The sequence below is a fragment of the Oryctolagus cuniculus genome, chromosome 6, assembly GCF_051225735.1.
Source record: "Oryctolagus cuniculus isolate XC-2025 breed Fujian yellow rabbit chromosome 6, ASM5122573v1, whole genome shotgun sequence".
NCBI lineage: Eukaryota > Metazoa > Chordata > Mammalia > Lagomorpha > Leporidae > Oryctolagus > Oryctolagus cuniculus.
The window spans coordinates 120,065,654-120,088,567 of record NC_142872.1 but is presented as its reverse complement, the minus strand read 5'-3'; the positions used below and the strand labels follow the sequence as shown (position 1 = coordinate 120,088,567).

The window sequence follows — 22,914 nt, the reverse complement described above, 5'->3', positions numbered from 1 at the left end:
AATATTCAAGGGACTTGATGACTCGCTGGAGGTGAGCAAACATGATGGTGATGGCTGGAAACGTTTACCTGCCCTAATGGCCAGGAAACACCGCTAGGACCTGGAAGGTCACAGCACTGATGTCATTTATACATCAAGCAAGTCTGGAAGTGTTAGCAACATAATGAACTGATTCAAATAAAATCAAAGATGTAAGAATCTTGGATAAAAAAACAAACAAACAAAAAAAAAAAACAAAAAAAAAATTTTCAACTTTAGGAAAGATATGAGCCAAACTCTGGAAGGCAGATCACTCTGGAATGCTGACTGTGTAGATGGGAAAACCCTAAGAAATTGCCAAGGACAGGAGAATATTGATCAGTGTCTGTATTGGCATAAAATACATAAATCATAAACCACTTGCTTCCTGGTTATAGTCTTTATAGCATTACCAGAATGTTCACTACATTAAAAAATTTTTTAAGATTGATTTATTTATTTAGTTGAAAGTCAGAGTTACACAGAGGTGAGACAGAGAGAGAGAGAGGTCTTCCTGTTCAATGGTTCACTCCCCAGATGGCCACAATGGCTAGAGCTGTGCCAAACCGAAGCCAGGAGCCAGGAGCTTCTTCTGGGTCTCCCACGCAGGTACAGGGGCCCAAGGACTTGGGCCATCTTCTACTGCTTTCCCAGGCCATAGCAGAGAGCTGGATCAGAAGTGGAGCAGCTGGGTCTCATACTGGTGCCCATATGGGATGCTGGTGCTTCAGGCCAGGGCATTAACCTGCTGCACCACAGCGCCAGCCCCTACATTAAAATAAAAATTAAGATTTATTTATTTGAAATTCAGAGAGAGAGAGAGAGAGAGAGAGGTTTTCCATCCTCTGGTTCACTCCCCCAGATGGCCGCAATGGCCAGAACTGGGCCAGTCTGAAGCCAGGAGCCAGAAGCTTCTTCCAGGTTTCCCACATGGGTGCAGGGGCCCAAAAACTTGGGCCATCTTCTACTGCTTTCCCAGGCCATTAGCAGAGAGCTAGGTCACAGCACCAGCCCCTACATTCAAAATTGAATGCAATATTTGCAGATTGCCATTTTCCTATTCCATGTGGTATAAGACTATTATCTTAGGCACTTACTGAGCAACCGCTGTTTTCTAGCAACTTCGCTGAGCAAGAGATCATTGGGAACAGGTACTTGTCATGCAGCGTAACAAATGCTGTAACAGAGGCAGATAAAAGCTTCTGTGGGAGGAAAACCATGTTTTTGTATTTATTCGCTACTTTCTTATAAACATGTGATCCCATCAAACTATTCTTATCCCATCTTGAAGTCAAGGAATGGGGCTGATTTTGTATCACTAACTTAATCGACATTGTCTTTTCCATTTGTATTCACTGAACACTTGCTAAATGTTTAGGCATGATGTTCACTTTCTCATTTAATGTCCATGATAATGCCCAAGATTTAAAGCCATTCATTCATTCAACAATGATACTAGGAATACAAGGATCAGTAAGACACAGTCCCTGCTTTCAAAGAGTTTTTAACCTAATTTATAAACTGCTCACCCAAGACAGTGGAGCTAGCAAAACCAGAGCTTAGATGAAAACACAGGGCTGTCCGGCTCCAGCACTTGTGTTCATCCCACTGTGCACAGCGTACACTCATCCAGTTCCTCATTCCCTCTCTTGCTGTGTCAGGATCAGGATCTAGGAAGTCACTGGGGGATCAAACAGTCAAGACAGATCAGGTCTTCTACAAGCTTTCAGCGTTCTTCCTCCCATACTACTGCAGCCCTGGTGTCCCAAGATGGAGCAAACCTTATGGGGATGGATGGGATGGGGTGGCGTGAGTGGTCTCACCTGCTCTGGGGCACCACCCAGAAGTGGACGCCTTTCCCCAGCCTGACTGAGAGCCCAGGAACCACCCCCTCTCCCCACTGCTGCAAGGGGTACTGCCTCCTCCCTCTTTGGCTTCTCCTTGCTGCACTGCCTGCAAGAAGCCAGGGATTTCATGAAGGCTGCTCTTATTTATTCTTGTCTCCTTGGGGTTTTGCTTAGGTGGACTTTCCAGTTTCCAAAGTGCTGAAAGATACATTGGTTTTCTTTTCTTTTCTTTTTTTTTCCCCTCCCAAGCAGCTTACTGCAAAGCCACTCAGAAAAACTACATCCAAAACCGAGATTGTTCCAGAAGTAGCATTCACTTTAATTTAGAGTTGCCCTGGCTTCGTTGTTAGAACCATCAATCTTGGCCTCCACAATTTGTCTCACCTGATGAAGATGACAGCAAATAAGACTTTGGGGTGGATTTTTATATTTTTTGAAGGAGGGTTAGGATTGTTCAAATACGGAGTAAATCCATTTCCTTGAGTAAGCATTTTAAGGCCCACTAAAGTGACAGCATCAATAACAGAATCTCCCAGGGTAGAAGCCAAGGAGGTTGGCAGGGATGGGCAAGGCAGTCCGTGCCCACTGGGGGACTCTGATTTAATTGGAAAGGAGTTGTTTAATGCAGTGATGGAGGGCAGGGGTTGGCATGAATATTTTAGGCTGTGTGAGCCTCGTGGCCTCTTGTCACAGTTATATAATGCTACCTTTGCAGTGTAAGAGCAGTCATAGATAAGAGCAGACTAGAGGGCCCGGCTGTGTCCAACAACACTTTATGTACAAAAGCAGGTGGTGAGCTAGATTTTCCCCTGGGCTGTGGTGTACCAACCCCTGGTCAGAACAACTTCTTCACTTTCAGACTGTCTATTTTCCGCCCTGCCTGTGTCTCTAACCTGGGAGTTTGGGTAACACATGTAAACCCTCCAAGTCTCAGACACTGCCTCCATCAAGCAGGAATAGGACTAGGGATACCAGTTGCCTCGTGGGGTTGCTGGTTTACTTAGCCAGTGGCTTGCTCCAGGGAAGAACTTCAGTGCCTGTTAATTATGAGTCCTAAGCCCAGAGCTCAGTCAGAAGCCTCTCTCCCTCTGATGAGGACACACAGCCAGAGCAGCAGAGAAAGAGGCCTTAAATCACAATGCAGGGTAAACAAACTCTCTTCCAAGTGTGAGATGTAGGCAAAGCCCCTGTGAGCAGGGAGGTAAAGACCACAGAACCTTCTGAGGCTTCCTCTAACCTCTGCACACTTTCTTGGCTGGCTTTGGTTCTGCTCCCATCATGCCTTGTGCAAACTTCCGTTAGGGTCTTTGGAGGGACCCTCATGGTAACTGATGGTCATTGTCCTCACTCCATTGACAGCCTCTCTAGAGCAGGTATGGCTTTCTCTTGGGCTGTGATCCCAGGACCCAGAGCAAGGCTGGGCTGTGCCACATGACTAGGAAGTATTGCTGTTGAATATTCTTCAAAGTTTAGGATGGCGCATGGGTCAAGAAACACCTCTGCTGTAACTATCATGAGCTCTGTGAAGTGATTCTAGGTTAAAAGAAGTCTTGGAAGGACGCTGCAAAAATGCTGCTAACCTGCTTCCTTTTACTGCGGCTCCTAAATTGGATTTGTTGCCCTTCTTTCTGAGAGTCAGGAGCTGGTCCCTGGGATGCTTACAGGATATTCCTTAATGGCCAATTTCCCTCTGATTGTTCCATGAGTAATCTTTTATGCACAGAAATGAAAAACCAGCTTAGAGGCCAAAGTTGGACAATCTGAGCTTAGCAAATCTACGGTAGGTGGAGGCCATGCCACTGTGCAGAGACCCAGATAAACAAAGCGTAGGCAAGCCAGACGACGAGCCTTCCATCACCCATGCAGGAGGCATTCTCCAGCGCCTTTCTGGCACGGTGCAGAAGGGGAGTGCCAAACGGGGACACAGCTGACATCCACCTCAATTCTAACAGACACAGATCGATGGGCCCTGGCACCTGGCTCGTCTCTTATTTGAATTGCTTTTCAAATCCCAGGGTAAAGAAAGCCAATAAACCTTGCAACACAATGTGCTATTGGCCTTGGCCAAATGCACCTCAACTGTCTACTTCTCTATTTTGATGAGTCATTCTGAACAGAGGAGGGACTGCACAGGGAGGCCTCTTTACAACAAGTGCAGGAGAACCCGGGCTGCTACATTCCAAGCTCTTTGTATGAGTTGGGCATCGTTGCTCACTTCTGATTATGTCACACAGTCAGAAATGTGGCAGAAAGGAAGAATGAGGGTCTGGATGAGAAAGAACAGAACTCATCTGTACTAGCACTAGTACTAGTGCTAGATGCTGATACACACGATCACACTAAAGCCCCACAACAACCATGGGTCCTTCTCCATCCTGCATCCCAGATACAAGGGCAATGAGCAAGTTATGATAAACCTCCAAGAGGTTCTGCTGACCCTAGATGAAGACAGCACTTGCTGTGTTGGTTTTCCTCAAATTCAGCATTCTCTCTTTCGCCACATGATCTTTGCACATGCTAGTTTCTGTATGTGAAACTACCTTCTTTCCCCGACTCCCCATCCCCTACCCTGTTATCAAGGTAACTCAGTATCTGGAGCTTGGTTCAGGTTTCCTCTATCAGCAAAGCTTTACCTAACCCTACAGTGTGGTTCAAGCATGAGTCTCCTAGTTGCAAGCTGTGCTTCTTCGCTTCAGACTCCCTACCTCAGTTTGTTATTACACATTTGTTAGCAGCAAGTAAGTAGTTTGTGAGTGTTTATCCCTATCCTATCACAGTTCCTGCTGCTAGAGCAAGACTACAAAGGCGTAGGTCCTTGGGACTGGTGCTGTGGTGTAGTGGGTAAAACCGCCACCTGCAGTGCCAGCATTCCATATGGGCACTGGTTCAAGTTCTGGTTGCTCCACTTCTGATCCAGCTCCCTGCTAATGTGCCTGGGAATGCCGCGGAGGATGGCCCAAGTGCTTGGGACTGCACACTCACGTGGGAGAACTGGAAGAAGCTCCAGGCTCTTGGCTTTAGATCAGTCCAGTTCCTGCTGTTATAGCCATCTAGGGAGTAAACCAACAGATGGAAGACTCTCTCTCTCTCTCTCTGCCTCTCTGTAACTTTGCCTTTCAAATAAATAAATATTTAAAAATTAAAAAAAAAAACTTTAGGTCTTCATCCCAACACCTACCAGCTGTATGATTTTGGGCAAACACTACATCTCTCAAAGACTCGGTTGTTGTATCTATAAAATGGGGATTAGAACAGTGTCAGCTTCATGGGGCTGCTGGGAGGATCACACGTGGACACACACAAAACCCTGAGCCTGGTGGCTGGCTCCTACCTGAGGCTCCGTAAGCGTGAGCTAAAATCACTGTCCATGACTCCACAGCTGCCCCCTTGAGGTGCTCTTCCTACCGACTCCTTACTCCTGACACTTGCTTAGATTTCTGCTTTCACAGAAATTCCTCACTTCTTGGTTTTGACTCACTGGTTTTGCTGTGAGATTGCCTGTTTCTCCTTTTCCTCTTGATCATGGCCCCTGTTTACAGCCCCAAAGCTACTCTGAAGGTCACTAGCCCTGGCTCTGGTGCAGCACTACTGCTCCAGAGGAAAGAAAAGAAACAGCGACGAAATACTATTTCAGGCATGGAAAGCCAAGACACTCTGGCAAAAAGATCTCTGTGAGTGAGATCCCAGTGGAAAGAACAGGTCTTCAAAGAGGGAGGTGCCTTTCTCTGAAGGGAGGAGAGAACCTCCACTTTGACTATGACCGTGTCTAAACAAGATAAGAGTCGGAGAACTCAAGGGGCTTCCATAGCCTTGGAAACTCATGACTGGTGCATAGGGAGATTACTGATGCCATAAACAGGAGTGTCAATTTGTAAAGTCAACAACAGGAGTCACTGTGCACTTACTCCTCATGTAGGATCTCTGTCCTTAATGTGCTGTACACTGAGGCTTAATGCTATAACGAGTACTCAAACAGTATACTTCACTTTGTGTTTCTATGGGGGTGCAAACGATTGAAATCTTTACTTAATGTACACTAAACTGATCTTCTGTAAAAAAAAAAAAAAAGAAAAAAGAAATTATCAATTCCCAACTTGACTCTCACTGGGATTAAACATGACAATAGGTCTGATCTGATTTCATCATCATTTAAAAAAATCATCTATTATTTTTCACTTTATGTTTCTGTGTGGGAGCAAACTGTTGAAATCCTTACTTAAGGTATACTAACCTGATCTTCTGTATATTAAGATAATCGAAAATGAATCTTGATGTGAATGGAAGGGGAGAGGGAGTGGGAAAGGGGAGGGTTGTGGGTAGGAGGGACGGTATGGAGGGGGGAAGCCATTGTAACCCATGAGTCGTACTTTGGAAATTTATATTCATTAAATAAAAGATAAAAAAAAAATCAATAATGTACCAAAAAGAAAAAAAAAAGAAAAAAAAGAAACAGCGGGGACGAGTGGAATCGGACCCATCCAGCTCGGATCCAGTGGCAGCGCCAACTACTGGCTGGAAGTGAGCAGGCAGACAGCTGGCTGGCACACCCAGGCTCCGAAGTGCTCCAAAAATCTGCTCTTGTAATATTTTCTTATGTCTACTCTCTTCCTTCTCTCATCAATCAATTCTGTAAGTGCTTACCTTGCTTTGGATGGAAGACTTGAGGCTTTCAGTCCTGTAAAAAAAAAAAAAAAAAGCACTGAGGAAAATTATGTTGATGGAGTGTTTTCCATTAGAGTTATTCTCTAATATCAAGTTAGCATTACTTTTTTCACATAATCAGATTTTTATTTTAAATCTCTTTTTTTACTTATGAAAGCAATATAAATGTACATGATTAAAAGTTCAAACTCAGGGTAAGTATTTGGCACAGGGTTTTAGACACTACTTGGGACGCTGGCATCCATGTCAGAGCACCTGGGTTCAAGTCCCAGCTCTGCTCCTGATTCCAGCTCCTCACTATTCACATCCTGGAAGCAGCAGGTGATGGCTCGTTTACTTCAGTCCCTGCCACCATGTTGGGGACCTGGATTGAATTCTCCACTCCTGGGTTCAGCTTGGCACAACCCTGGCTGTTGTGGGCATTTATGGAGTGAACCAGCAGATGGGAGACCCCTGTTTCTCTGCCTTCAAAGTAAAAAAAAATTTTTTTTAATTTAAGAAAAAGTTCAACCTGATCAAAAGTTTGGAAAATTTACCAAAAAGCTCAACTTCAACTTACACAGATCTGCATATTCCATTCCCTTCTGGGAGGTAGCCACACTATATTGAATGTCCCTCTAGAAAAAATGTTTTCCAATTATGTGATTTATGCAAGAATATGTATTATACACTCTCTTTTACACGGATGATATATTATACATATTGTCCTGCATAGGACACTTCTTATAATTAAACTGAAACACTTTGTCTCATTTTAAAAGGTGAATGGAGACTGAAAGAAAACCAGAAACACTCAAAATACTACTTGTCAATCTGTGCTGATTATTCTAACATTATTGATGAATGACTCATTCTTCCCAAGATAATAAAACTCTGGTATTCTAGAAGAAGTCATTATTTTAAAACCAAATAAAACCTTTGATCTTAAATAGGTATTTGATAGTCCCTGTACAAAGCAGGCACCCAATGTTAGCTCTTCTGATTGTCATTACCATGGTTATTATTAGTCTCTCTTTTTAAAATTTATTGATTTTTATTCAAAAGGTAGAGGGAGAGAGGGAGAGACAGAGAGAAAGAGAGAGATGAAGAGAGAGAGAGAGAGGGAGAGAGGGGGAGGGAGAGAGAGGGAGAGAGGGAGAGAGAGAGAGATGGAGAGAGAGAGAGATTTTCTATCCTCTGGTTCATTCCCCAAATGGCTGCAACTGCCAGAGCTGTGCTGATCCGAAGCCAGGAGCCAGAAGCTTCTTCCAGGTTTCCCACATGGATGCAGGGGCCCAAGCACTTGGACCATCTTCCACTGCTTTCCCAGGCCATAAGCAGAGAGTTGAACTGGAAGAGGAACAGCCAGGACTTGAACAGGCGCCTATATGGGATGCCAGCACTGCAGGTAGAGGCTTAACCTACAAGGCCACAGTGCCGGCCACACTCATCTCTTCTGAAAGGGAAGATTGCTTAGGAGCTGACCACTCCTTCCTTTGTGCCACCACTGTCCCACATGTGTACACCATGTGTACCACGAACGGTTCTGATTTATAGTTATGTTTGTATTAGTTTCCGTTCTAAAAAGTTTTATTGACTTATTTGAAAGGCAGCATGACACAGACAGAGAGGGAGACACAGAGATCTTCCATCTGCTGGTTAACTCCCCCCAAATGCCTGCAACGGGCAACACTGGGTCAGACTGTGACAGGAGCCAGGAGCTCCATGAGTGTCTCCTATGCATGTGACAGGAACCAAAGCATTTGAGCCACCCTCTGCTGTCTCCCAGGCATGTGAGCAGGAATCTGGATTGGAAACAGAGGTGGGACACAATTCCAGGCACTCCAATGTGATATGAAGGCATCCCAAGTGGCAGTTGGACCCGCTGTGCCACAGCACCAGCCCTGTACTTGTTTCCTTTTGAGTCTTATTTTCCTTCCCTATCCCCAGGGACAATCCATTATCTGAGCTGTAACAGAGATCCATCTTTTCACTCAGAGTCCCTTGTAAACACACAGCCTCCACTCTTAAATAGAAGCAGGCAGCCAAGGATCAACATACTTAGGAAAGTTAAGACACAGGATCCAGGAAATAGGGAACCCAATATGGAAAGAAATGAAGACAATAAACCAGGGTGGTAAGAGTAAGTTCCAAGGCAACAGCTCTGCAGTGGGTTAAGAAAGAAGGCAGAGGACACAGCGCAAGAAGACACAGGATGTTTTTAAGGAGAAGGTGTAACAAACAGGTTACCTAATGTGTGTACTGAGGGGGAACTTCACAGTTTTGCAAGTGAATATGAATATAAATTAATATGCACATGGGCTGATGTTGTGACACAGCAGGTTAAACCACCACCTGCGACACTGCCATCACCATCCCATATAGGCACTGGTTCAAGTCCTGGCTGCTCCACCTCCAATCCAGCTCTCTGCTAATGGCCTGGAAAAATGCAGAGGATGGTCCAAGTGCTTGGGCCCCTGCACCCTCATGGGAGATCCTTGGATGGAGCTCCTGGCTCCTGGCTGTGGCTTGGGCTGACCCCACCATTGCGGACATTTGGGGAGTGAGCCAGCAGATGGAAGGTCTCTCTCTGTCACTTTGCCTTTCAATAAATAAATAATAAATCTTTTTAAAAGTATATAAAAAAACTAAAGGCTTCAAAAGTAGCATAATCATTAATTCCAGGGAAAGCAAAAAGTTCTACAGGAAAGGAAATTAAATAAATAATAGTTATAAAAATGTAAACATGAAATATTAGTGTAATCAAAACGGGATATAATTATAAATGGAAAATAATAGAAAAGGAAAACCCAGATGAAAAAGAAGTAGAAGAAAGCTTATTTTCCAGAGTATGAAGTTAATGGATAATGTCTATACATTTTTTAAAAGAAAAATCTATAAAAGCATGTTAGTATGGAGGTTCCCTAAAAACTTAAAAATGGAATTTCCATATATATGATCCAGTAATCCCACTTTTGCGTATCTATACAAAAGAGCTGAAAGCAGGCTATTGAAGAGATAGTTCCATATTCATATTCATGGCGGCATTGTGCACAATAGCCACAAGCAACCCAAATGTGCATCAATGGACGAAGAAAACATGGCACATGCATGCCACGGACTGTGATGCAACCTTAAAGGGAAGGAAATCTCGTCACATGCTACGGCGTGGATAAGACTTAGAACATGATACTAGATCAAATAAACCACTTATGTTATGATTCCACTTATATGAGGTAACCAAAGCCATCAAACTCAGAAACAGAAAGCAGAACTGCGGTTGCCAGGGGCTGGGAACAGGGAGAAATGGAGAGTTGTTCCATGGGTGTAGAGTTTCAGTTTGGTAAGATGAAAAAGCTCCAGAAATCTATTGCCCAACAGTGTGAATAAAATTAACGCCACTGAACTGTTGACTTAACAATTGTTAAAAGGATGGATTTTATGCAATGTAGCTTCCCTGTATCCCAAGTTTTTGTATGGAAATGATATCTTAATAAATTCAAAAACAGCAATAAAAATGAGCACATCTTAGAGAAAACACTAGAAAAAATCAGGTGTTCAGAGAAGTCATCTCTGGGGATGGGAAAGACTAAATAGGGACCATTGTTTCACATGACAAGTGTTTGCATGTTACATTATGTTCTGGGACAGGCACCGTGGCTCAGCAGGTTGCACTCCCACACTAGAGTGGCTAGGGCTGAGTCTCACTTCTGCTTCTGATCCAGCTTCTTGCTAATGTGCCTGAGATGTTCCAGAAGATGGCCCAAGTAGGTGGGTTCTTGCCACACATACGGGAGGCCAGACGGAACTTCTGAATCCTGGCCTCGACCTGGCCCATCCCTGGCTGTTGTAGGCATTTGGGGAATAAACCAATGGATGGAAAATTTCTCTCTCCCGCCCTCTCTCTCTTCATCTGTCCTCCCTTTCTCTCTTTCACACTGCCTTTCAAATAAATACCTAAGTAAATCTTTTTTAAAATTATGTTCATTTTGACTCCAAAAAATTAAATCTAAAAATGTAATTCAAGGACAATGAAAACACATTTTCAGTAGAAAATGTGTCAAAGTTATGACTCAAGAAAGAAAGAAATACAAAGAGCTAATGAAAATAAGAGAGAAGTGCTCAAACTTATTACAGTAAAGAAATGGAATATCATGCTACTTTTCCAAACAATGTAGCAAATGTTAATCATAAGCAATGTCGTCCAGTGACAGCACAAATGGGATGGGAACAGTCTCAGGCACTGTTGGCAAACCTCCCAGAGGGCAACCTGGGAATGTGGAGCAAGATCCTTCAAGATCACCCAGTGGTTCCAGGAGGATACTCCAAAGTCTTATGGAAAAAGTGAACTAAAAGTTGATTTTTTTCTTGCAAAAACATTGGAAATCCATGCACAGCTTTTAAAAAATGACTTGTTTTTATTCCCAGTTAATATTTTAGTTCCAAAATTTCAGAAAAGTGACTTGACAATTCAGGTTGGAGTGAGTGCTTCCTGTGACAGAACAGGAGAACAAATGACCCTACAGCCTCCTAGCTGACAGCACTACGGAAACCAAACCAATGACCTGCCTCGAGGAAACAGCCTGGGACAACATAAGCGCGAACTGAAAAGGCATAATTATACAAAAAAAGTGGGGGGAGGATAATAATAAAATGTATGTATTTTCATGTGACCATTTTGTTTGCTGAAGTCTAGAGACTTAGGGTCCCAAATATTCAGAATTAAATATCTCAAACTTTGAATATTGCTCATTTGTGACAAAAGAGACACTGAGCAAAAGTGGAATTTGTGGCATTGAACTGTGATGAAAAGCAAAACAAAACACATAATAGGGTGCTGCTAGGGCCTTTTATCTCACGCTGCTTGTCTCACTGCTCCCAGCCTGGCCTCTAACACCTGGTAAAAGCTTGGGTGCCCTGGTAGAGGCCGGCCCTGCACTGTGGGATAGAATGAGGTCCCTAATTGGCAGCTTCAAGCTGTCTTGCACACTCTGATTGCCTTTGACCTCTAGAGTACTTTGAAAGGAGATGATGTTTTGCTGTGGAAAGTTCTGCTCTTGGAAGTATGCCCAAGCTTTTGATACGGGAAATTTCTACATCTGTTGCTTAATAACCTTCAACAGACATCAAAACCCCCTATGATCTGGCCATTTTAGTTCACCCTACCAGAATTAAATAATTAAAAACAACAATGGACATCTATCTCCCACCGTGAGCCAAGAGGGAGACAGACCCAAAGCGCCGTAGTTCCTGGTGGGCAGGAGAGCAGCGTTACTCCTCCATCACCCAGGGGAAGGGTTCCTCTCACTCTCACCCTTTCCTGCTCCCTGCCAGTTGCTGATCGGGTTGCTCAGGTCCCAGGACACAGACTTGGGGTCGTTTTCACCAGGGGGCGAGGGCGCCAGGAACAAATGCTCCTCTTTTCTTCTGTATGTCGCTGAAGCAGTAAATCAGTCCATCCTCCTCTTTCTTCTCAGACAGAGGTCTGTTGAAGAGGAAGCCTGGTAAACTCGCTATCTCTTCAGCAGGAGCCATGCAGGGGCGCTAAGGGGCAGCTGAGGACACCTCTTTGTGCCTTGGGCCTCCGTCACTTGCTCCAGCCCTTTTTCCTGTCCAAATTAATGAGCGCCAGAATCCCCAGGAGGCTTGTTAAGCACAGACCGCAGGACCCCACCCAGGGTGTGTGAGTCCATAGCTCAGGGGTGGCACCTAAGAATCTGCATTGCTAGAAGCTCCTCTGTGAGAACCAGGGCCACAGAGTGCCAGACCCAGGCCTAGCAGGTGATAAAGGAGCACTTGATTTCTGTTACAGATCAAGTGCTCCTGGGTCCCTTCCTTTAAAATCTTGCTCTGACTCCTATAAAGGGTACTGGAATAATGAAATTACCCCACAACCATGGGATGGATTTTGCCGGGTAGCAGTAAGAAACTCAACATTTTCTAACTTGGAGAGGAAGAGGCCAAAGAATGTCAAGGAGGAAGCCAACCACGAGTCCTGCACAGCTGGGTGTCAAAGCTCACTCAAGTGGCCGAGACAGGGCTCGGAGGGCATGGATTTCCAGGCTGCAAGCGCAACTGAGCAGGCCCGCAGAGGGCGGCTGTGGAAATGCCCTGCTCAGAGGCCTATATGTGCACACTCGTTGGCCACCTCTCATGGTCGGCTTGAATCTGGGTGAAAATATACATATCTAGAATAGTCACGAATAATCTGACCCTTGCTCTCTTCCAGAAACTACGCTAAATGCTATATGTGATTTTACTTCAGTCTTTTTTTTTTTTTTTTTTTTTTTAAGATTTATTTGACAGGCAGAGTTAAAAAGAGAAAGGGAAGGATAGAGATCTTCCATATACTGGTTCACTTCCCACATGGCTACAATGGCCAGGGCTGGGCTAGGCCAAAGCCAGGAGCCAGGAGCTTCTTCTGGGTTTCCCACATTGGGACAAGCACTTGGGCCATCTTGTACTGCTTTTCCAGGCCATAGCAGAGAGCTGGATCAGAAGAGAAGCAGCAGGGACTGGAACCCATATGGGATGCCAGTGTCGCAGGCGGCATCTTAGCCCCCTATACCACAACACCAGCCCTTATTTTAGTCTTCTAACAATTCTAGATGTGCTGATATTATCTCCATTTTACCAATGAAGAGACTGAAACTGAGAGACCTCTCACTCACACCTGGGGAGCAGCAGAACTCAGATTCAAACCCATGTCTGCATGACCCACCACCACAACTTTAGCTAATGTGTGAAAGGATAATTAACTATTGGCATTTTATATTTTCAGGTTAATCAGTAATTTTTATCCCAGGAGGTTGGAAGGAGGAAATGTCCTCCTAATTGAATGAAAGGACTCCTGGCAGGTAACTTTTGAGAGGTTGTGGCGAGGGACATGGAAGCATGAACCAGGTATTCTGATATGGGCTGCAAGGTGTCCCAAATGGTGGCTTAGCCCACTTCACCACAATGCCCAACAGCACCACAATGCCCAACCCAAAAGGGTTTTTGACACTGAGTCATGGTTGTCAATCATTTCCCCCTCAATGTGGGACCGGATCAGACTGAAACCAGGACGAGTCCCTCCTGGCAATGAGGGACAAGACAGGATGACTGATCACAGTGTTTTCAGAATAAAAAAAGATAATGGGGGAATGTAAAAGTTGAGATGGAGTCATCCTAAAGTAAAATATATAGAGCTGAAAGGTTACGAAGAAAGGGGTCTTCTGCATGAGTACCTGACAGTAACCATCACAAAAGACTGCAGAGCTAGAACCCCTACACAGGGGCACCATTTTACCACTTCAAAGGAAAGATGCTAACCAGACGAGATGCTTGGTTTACTCACACCTTGTGCTAGCACGGACATACAACACCCATGCTGGGGTAGTCAGGTCTGAAACAGCCTGTGTACACAAGAGGCAATCACTGGGACTCAGAGCCAAAAAATCTGGGAAGAAATGAAATGCCTTATGGTGTACTTTCAAAGAATCTAGACATACAAGGTTGCCCAACTTGTCTTGAGAGCAGTGGCAGGCCCTGTGATAGACTGCAGGAGGCAGAGTATTTCACTCAGGCAGCCCACCTCACTATGTGCTGCCACTCCTGGAACAGCAGGGAGGTTGTTGGTTCCCTTCAGGCCACTTGGGGAGATGTCAAGAATATTATTTGATGACCTAAATGTTATTCTAAAAATGACATCTTCTGGGCCGGTGCTGTGGAGCAGTGGATTAAAGCCCTGCCCAGCATTGCTGGCGTCCCATATGGGCACAGATTTGAGTCCCGGCTGCTCCATTTCCAATCCAGCTCCCTGCTAATGCACCTGGGAAAGCAGCAGAGGATGGCCCAAGTCCTTGGGTCCCTGCACCCACATGGGAGACCTGGAAGAAGCTCCTGGGTCCTGGCTCCTGGCTTTGGATCAGCTCAGCTCCAGCTGTTGCAGCCATTTGGGGAGTAAACCAGCAGATGGAAGACCTCTCTCTCTCTCTCTGTCTCTCTCTTTCTCTCTCTCTCTCTATAACTCTTTTTTTTTTTTTTTTTGACAAGTAGAGTGGATAGTGAGAGAGAGAGAGAGAGAGACAGAGAGAAAGGTCTTCCTTTGCCGTTGGTTCACCCTCCAATGGCCGCTGCGGCCAGCGCGCTGTGGCCGGCGCACTGCGCTGATCCAAAGCCAGAAGCCAGGTGCTTCTCCTGGTCTCCCATGGGGTGCAGGGCCAGGAACTTGGGCCATCCTCCACTGCACTCCCGGGCCACAGCAGAGAGTTGGCCTGGAAGAGGAGCAACCAGGACAGAATCTGGCGCCCCAACCGGGACTAGAACCTGGTGTGCCAGCGCCACAAGATGGAGGATTAGCCTATTGAGCTGCAGCGCCAGCCTCTATAACTCTAAGTAAATAAAATAAATCTACAAACGACATCTTCTTTATATCCAGCCATCTTGCTTCCCGACTACTCTGGGGAACCTACACATGAATGCTCATGGGTTATTGACCAAGTGTCTTCCAGCAGGTCAGACCTGCCCAGTGTCCCTTAGAGGTCCCAGATCTGGAATTCTTCATACATAGAAACAACTTCATGGCTAGGGAAATGGAAAGGTTGGCTATGCAGCAGCGACATTCCAGGAAGCCTTGGAGGCAGAGGCACTGCCACCAGGTATCTTGACCCAAAAGACTAAACTCTTAGCCCTCACCCATGCTTTCTGCCTTGGAAGAGGTAAGAGAGACAGCATTTACACTGACTCTGTCTTTTCCCATTGCATGCCTATGGGGTTATTAAAAAGGAAAGAAGAACTGTCCTTGCAAAATATGGAAGTTCTACTGGGGAAGGCAGACCTCCAAAACCAAGTGGCTTTGAACATTGTCACAGCCACCCAAGGGGAATCTGTGCCCTCATTAAAACAGGATGTTGTGTGTAAACTCCTTATAGCTCGAGGACCATTATCCTAGCTCTAAGCTATGCACACTCAGATTAATGCTATGTCTGACCCCACAGTGAGCCTTAATCAATAGCTCTACCCTTGGTTTAGGACTCAAAGTCCCTGATGACAAAACTGCTAATCTTTCTGGTTTGGCAGGAACTGGAGAGTCCAAGGTGAGCAGAAGACTTAACCTTTTCTGTACGGGTTCCAGTAAAGACTGAACTTTTCAAAATAATGTTCCTTTTTTTAACTAAAAAGGACAACCTAAGGAGGGTTTGAACTTCATAATTATTGTTCCCTGATAGGCACTGGAGGGGTGTTTTCACAAGAACCAAATCATAGGCAAAGAAGGAACTAACAGCTACGAAGAAGAGTCTGCATGGGTCAGTCAGGGTCAGACCAAAGATATGCAAATTTTGCCCCAGTTCCTAGAGCGAGACAGGAAAGCAATGACAGGAGTATGATGGCCAGAGAGGAGCAGCCTGATCTCTGATAGGAGGGACCCGGTTACTGGGGCATCAGGGAACATATGGTTGGGAGGCGCTGAGGCCTGCAGGTTGGGGGGGCGGGGATCAGCGAAAGAGGTAAGGGTGAGTGAGGGGTGACCAGGAGCATCTCGGGGAGGCAGCAGCAAAGGCGCAGGGGAGATGGCTTCCCCAGGTGAGGCAGGGTGGAGAAGGCGAGGAGGCTGCAGACAGAGGCTGCAGTACAGGCTGGACGCCTGTGAGTTAAGCAAGGGCCCCAACTCCCTGCTGAGCTGGGAGGAGCCACTTGCATGGTGGCTCACGTCTCCCCACTGTCACTATACTCTCTTTTTAACATTTACTGTTGTCCAAAAAGTTGTCATATCCTTGTTTCTTATCTGTCTTCCTCAGCTAATCTATAAGCTTTTACAAGGCAAGGATAATGTGTATCTTTTTTATTTCTCCATCCCTGTGCCCAGGGCAGTGCTTGGCACATGTAGGCACACACTGCTGAATAGAGGACTGGAGACAGTGGATTGGAGAACTGCTGAGCCCAGACACAAGACATGGACCCTGCCTTTCAAGAGGGAGAGAGAGTGCTGGGCAGCTTCCCCCTGCCCCTCCAGATCTAGACCTTCTCCACTGGGACTGTGGAACCACACCAGTGGGCTCCCGTGTGCTCTGCCTTCTTGCAGGGCCCACAGCCAGTGGTGAGAGATGAGGGACAGTGGACCCTATTACCCGTGCCCTTTTATTTTCTGTACTCTAATGCTCTGATATCTGGGTTCCCATTCATGTGCAAACTTGGTCTGTTGTGCTGCTACAGTGGAATATCTGAAATTGGGTAATATATGAAGAATAGAGAAATGAAAAATCCAAGACCCAGGGGCTGCATCTGGTGAGGGCCTTCTTGCTATGTCATAACATGGCAGAAGGTATCACGTGGTGTGAGAACGGGGGGGGGGGGGGGGGGCAGAGGGGGCAAGGAAGGGCAGAGCTCTCTGTCATCAGGAAACCTCTCCTGCAATCACCAACCCACTCCTGTGAAAACAGCCTTCATCCATTCACGAGGGAAAAGCCTTCCCAAGCCAGTCCCCTCTCAACACTGTTGCACTGGGGATTAAGTTTCCAACACAGAAACTTCTGAGTACACACTCAAACCACAGCACGAACCAACCAACACGGAGTGCATACTCCCCACGCTCCTTCTTTACCAGGTACTCCCATGCCAGGCCTCCCCACCAGCCTAATCGGACCAGATACCAGAGGCCCAGGGCCAGCCCTGCATTCCAGTGCTTGCTGCAATTATGTAAACTAGCAAATCATAAGTCTGCTGACCCTGCCTTGCCTGTTCCTTCCCCTAGAAACCACAATAAAAGGAGCCCGCATTGTGATACAGCAGGTAAAGGCCCCTCCCCCAATGCTGGCATCCCATATCAGCACCAGCTCATGTTCCACCTGTTCCGCTTCCAATCCAGCCTCCTGCTAATGGCCAGGAAAAGCACCAGAGGATGGCCCTAGTGTTTGGGTCTCTGCTACCCATGTGAGAGATCCAGATGAAATTCCTGGCTCTGGGCTTTGGCCTGGCCCAGCCCCAACCATTGCAGCCACCTGGAAAGTGAAGCAGCGGGTGAAAATCTCTCTTTCCCTCTCTGTGTATCTCTTTCAATAAATAAATTTTAAAATTAAAAAACCACAATAAAGGGCTTTGTTCCTATTTTTCCTTGCTAACTCTGCCTCCTAACTGACTCCAAATCTTGCTCCACCCTCACCTCCTGGCCCCGTGAAGTTCAATGCTTCCTACTGTTAGGGAACTGTGAGTATAAAAACTTGTTTGTTCACGATAGCTACCTCTGCCTGCATGTATCCTCATACCTGATTAAAATAAATCCCGGGTCCTTTTAAGACAGGGACAGAGAGGTGGGGCATAAATCTCCTGGATGTTCCATCACTGGTGGCTGGGTGTGATTGTCCACCAACGGTGCCAGTTCTGCCTAGGTGGCTTTCTCCACTACTCTCCCCTGTGTTGCCTTACACTTTGGCCACTCCTTCCTTGGTGAATCATCCCTTGATTAAACTCCTCCAATGATCCTCATTTGCATGTGTCATCTGCTTATTTGCTGGGACTCCAAATGATACGGAGATACAAATCATTATAATACGGTACCTACTGGGTTCTTAACAGTTATTGAATGAGAACAGAATCTAATAAGAGGAGCTCAAGGAGCTGGAAAAGACAAAGGAGGCTGAGTTGGCATCAGCAAAGGTTTCAGCAGACAAAGATAGAAAATGGAGAAGTGGAACCCAGGTGGAGAAGCCAGCTCAGAACCAATGGCCAGAAAGGAAGGACTTGAGTACAGAACAAGTAAGAAATTCAGTTTGGCAGACGAGCAGCATTTGCAAAAGATAGCAATGGGTGAAGAAGCTTGAAAGACAAGTTGGGAGCAACCCCCAGAGAAGAGGCCCAGGCAAGCTATGGAATTTTAATTTTGTTGCCACTTTGGAAACGTATAGCAATGGGGAGCCACTAAAGGGTTTTAAGCCAGAGAGACTTTGATGGAGCTGGAGTGCTGGAGATGGTGAGGAGCAGGGGCAGGTGCAGGGAATTCTGCGGGCACAGAGACCAAGAGTGAGGCTCTTGGCAGCAAACCATGCAAAAGCCACAGCTTTTGAGGATGTAAGGAATGACTACGGCAGTGGGGATGGAGAAGGGGGCACGTCTGTCCCTGACACGTGTCTGGTGGGCTACGCCCCGCACCAGGCCTACTGAGATAACAGTCTGAGATCAAGGTGTGCACATCCCCTGGGGCCTCTCTCCTTGCCTTGCAGACGCTGTCCCCTCCCTCCTGCGTCTTCACGTGCTCTTCCCCTGTGTCCTAATCTCCTCTTCCTGTGAGGACACCAGTCATACTGGATTAAGGCCCGCCTGGCGGCTTCGTTTTAACTTCATGATCCCTTCTAAGACCAGGTCTCCAAAGACAGGCCCATTCTGAGGGGCCAGAGGTTAGGACTTCCACATAGGCGTTTGAGGGGATGCGATTTCTCAGTACCAGACCAAAGATGCCTGGCTCAACAACACAGTCTCCTAGGGACGTCCTCTCCTTTCCTGCCCCACTCCCTTTCTCCTTGCCCCACTCCCTGGAGTGCAGTGGCGAGCCTTTGGCTCGGCCCTGGCTTCTGCAGAACTCAGGCTCAGGCTCCAGGAGACTCCTTCCACGACTTTATCCAGCTCAGGTATGATTTGAGGGAGACAACTTGGACTGACACAACGTCCAGTCAATGTAGCTTGGAGTCACCATAGAGGTCACCTTAGAGTTGGATTTTTAAAGGAGGCAAATTTAATATGGATTTAGTCACAACTTTTAGGGCTATGACATCACAAGAGAAAGTAATAGATGTCATCCATTGAAGAGAGGCCTTTGAAAAGTCACTTTACCAAGCAAGAGTAATGGGGTTACTTTGTAGATATCACAAATGCACATTTAGAGAATGAATTAAAAAACTCAACTGGATGAAATCTTATGCAAATGGTTGTTCAGGATAAATTTTCTCTATCTGTACCATATATGAATTAAAAAAGCAATGCACTTCAAAGCAAGGTAGCTGAAAGCCAAGTCAGTGTGCTTTGAAAAATTATTCTGGATGGCTCCGAAGCAGCTTTGGTTAGACAGAGACTATGATGTCAAAGGGCAACATGAGTTCATGTAAGATTGTTCCATGAAATTGAGAATGTTAAAATGAATATTCCTAAAGCATTAGATTTTTAGCAATATATGTCTGGTTAACCAAATTAACAGTATAACAGGAGAGCATTTATCTATTTGATATGCAATTCTATGAACCCATAGTCTCTTGTTGGTCAAACGTTTTTTGGAGAGCAGCATTAGGTGCAGTGATGAAGATGCCACCGGGGACACCCACATCCCACACTGGAGGCCTGGGTTTGAGTCCCACCTCTGGTTTTTACGTCAGCTTCCTCCTCATATGCATCTTGGGTGGCAGCAGATGATGGCTGAAGCACTTGGATCTCTGCCACCCCACAGGAGACCTGGACTGAGTTCCAGGCTCCTGGCTTCAGCTTGGTCCAGCCCTGGCTTTTGTAGGCATGTGGGAAGTGAACCAATGGATGGAAGATCTCTCTGTGTCTCTCTGATTTTCAAATATGTATATATATGTACATAAATAGACATTTAAGATGAATATATTTATACGTAATATATATGAATTATATATAAATACATTTAAGGCAAATATATTTTATATGTAAATCATGTATATATCTGTACTATATATATTAAAAACCATTTGGGGGTTATTCTCACGGGGAAAATGTAGGCATCTGTGTGCTACATATTCACATGTTGATGGCATATAAAGGACTTGGCACAATGTCAACCAATTCTAACCTCTTAACTTTTTCCCACCCTAATTAATGGCTCCATTCCCCCTGCCCTTTGCTGTTCAGATTTCACCAGGAGTCTGTTTGGCTTTGCCTTGTTAGAGTCCTCTAACATAGGAGCCAGCCTTGGGCCTAGGTAAGCATTTGGCTCTACCCCTATGTTCCGGCTGTCTTTCTATCACGCTGCTGATGGATCTCTCTGGTCACAAAAGCCCTGCACTGACAGGGTTGGCTAGTTAAACTGTGGGGATACAGTTAGTGCTGGAGATTTTTATTTCCCAAGAGGCAGTGCTTTGGGGAGACCACACTCCACTTGCCCCAAAGGGGCAGGACACCCGCCAGCTGTAGCTTCGAGCCACACAGAAAAAGGGTATAGCCTGTAGCAGCTAAAAAAGCAATAGCACTTCATGGTGGCTAAAACCAGGGTGATACCAATATGGCTGCTTGGGGTAACTACAGTCACTTATATTTGCCCTTCTTGACAAGAGATGGATCTTAGTCAGCACGTTGCTGCATTACTATCATTATTATTTCCATTTCTGGTCTTCTCCAGCACTCCAGCCCTTAGCAGGTTTGCAGGGGTGGACAGGGTCCAAACATGGATGCTACAGCGCTCTTAGGAGCCACCACCAGGCACAGCTGGAGAAGGAGAGTAGCTGATAAGTGCAAGCACTGAGACCAAGCCCATGGCTGGCCTCTGGGCTCAGCCTAAGATCTGAAGCCAGCTCCAAAGGGGAAAGGGAAAATGGCTTCTTATTTGTTAACCAGGTAACAGGAAACAGCAGTGATAAAAGGCACGAGGCTGGGGGTCAAGCAGACCAAGTTTAAATGTCAGGTTTGCCACTTTCTAGCTACGTAGTCTCCGGTATATTATTAACCTTTTTGGTTTCCATTTGTTTGGATCAAAATGCAGACAATAATAGCCTTCCTATAAAGTTGTTGTGAGGAATAAATAAGATAAACATGGAAAATGCTTAGCACATTGTCAGACACAGGCCAAACACTCTGAAGGGTTTTGCTACCACTGTGGTGCACGGTCCAGCCATTTCCTTAAACAGCACTTGGCCATAGCCTGCTAATGCATGTGTTGAGCAAGTCCTTCTTGGTAGACTGACATATGCTTGCCCTTGGAGCACTGAGCACAACACAACATCTCCTTCACACAGCTTTACAGCATCCTCCCCTAATCACCACCTCCCAACAGCAAGAAAAACAAACATTAAGTCAGAATTAGACACCAACTACTTCACATGGGCTTAGGGAATGAATCAATCAATTGAAATAGGCTGACAAGAGATTAAATAAGGAGCTCTTGGAGAAAAACAAGGGATGCTGCAAAAATAGGCTGAGTTGTTTATTCTGGTGTTGCTTTTTCGGGATGTTGGTGCTAAGGAAATACTGAAAGAGACGAGGAGAAAAGCAGCTCAAGTTCTTAGAGAGAGGAGTTGAGCACTTGTCTTCACTGCCCTCAGCACCTACCTCTTATTACCAAGACCGAAGCAGTAATGAATCATTCCAGAATAGTTGAGTGAGGTGATAAATATCCTTTTTTTTTTTTTTTTTTTTTGACAGGCAGAGTTAGACAGTGAGAGAGAGACAGAGAGAAAGGTCTTCCTCCCGTTGGTTCACCCCCTAAATGGCCGCTACGGCCGGCGCTGTGCTGATTCGAAGCCAGGAGCCAGGCGCTTCCTCCTGGTCTCCCACGCGGGTACAAGGCCCAAGGACTTGGGCCCTCCTCCACTGCCCTCTCAGGCCACAGCAGAGAGAGAGCTGGACTTGAAGAGGAGCGACCGGGACAGAATCCAGCGCCCAAACTGGGACTAGAACCCAGGGTGCCGGCCCCACAGGCCGAGGATTAACCTAGTGAGCCACGGCACCAGCTGTGATAAATATCCTAACGGACAACTAAGGAGAGCACCACTGTCCTCTCTCAGACCTGCGTCCCACCACCACCCAGTTCCTATTCCTTGAGTCAACCAGGGTCACCAATTTCTAATGAATCTTCTCAGAGACATTCTGAAATTCATAATAAAAAAATCTTTTCCCTATTTTTATACATATGGCATAATCACAAATACATTGTTCTATTATTATTTCATTTAATAATGTTGCTGGGGGGCCAGCATTGTGGCATAGCAAGCTAAGCTGCCGCCTGCAGTGCCAGCATCCTAAATGGGCACCAGTTCTGGTCCCAGCTGCTCCACTTCTGATCCAGCTCCCTGCTAATGTACCTGGGAAAGCAGTAGAAGACGGCACAAGTCCTTGGGCCCTTGTACTCACATGGGAGACCCAGAAGGAGCTCCTGGCTCCTGGCTCCTTGGCTTCAGCCTAACCTAGCCCTGACCATTGCAGTCATTTGGGGAGTGAACCAGCAAGGAAGACTGCCCCCACCCGTAACTCTTTAAAGTATTGAAAAAAAAAATTTTTAATGCAGCTTGAAAAATCAGTGTAAAATAATGCATGAGAGCTCCTTCATGCCTTCTACAGCTGCTCATGTTCTAGCACATGCATATGCCTTACTTTCTTTAATGAATCCTCTGCTGATGGACACTTAGGCTGTTCCTAATCTTCTGCCGCTACAAAGAATGCTATAGTAAATAGCTCTATATAGAGCATTTCCCAATTGTAGGAATAGCTT

The 22,914-nt window shown here is 45.8% G+C and overlaps 1 protein-coding gene across 2 annotated transcripts in view; it reads right to left on the bottom strand.

The window, feature by feature from the left end:
• Window positions 1-455: 455 nt before the first annotated feature.
• PDP1 (pyruvate dehydrogenase phosphatase catalytic subunit 1) overlaps window positions 456-22,914 on the bottom strand; it is a 156,860-nt gene continuing 134,401 nt past the window's right edge. For both annotated transcript variants that reach the window (XR_011389232.2, XR_016235821.1), the window contains exons 7-8: window positions 6,507-6,540; window positions 456-786 (exon numbers count right to left, since the gene is read on the bottom strand). The gene's annotated coding sequence lies outside the window, so the exon portion shown is untranslated. The remainder of the gene's footprint in view (window positions 787-6,506; window positions 6,541-22,914) is intronic.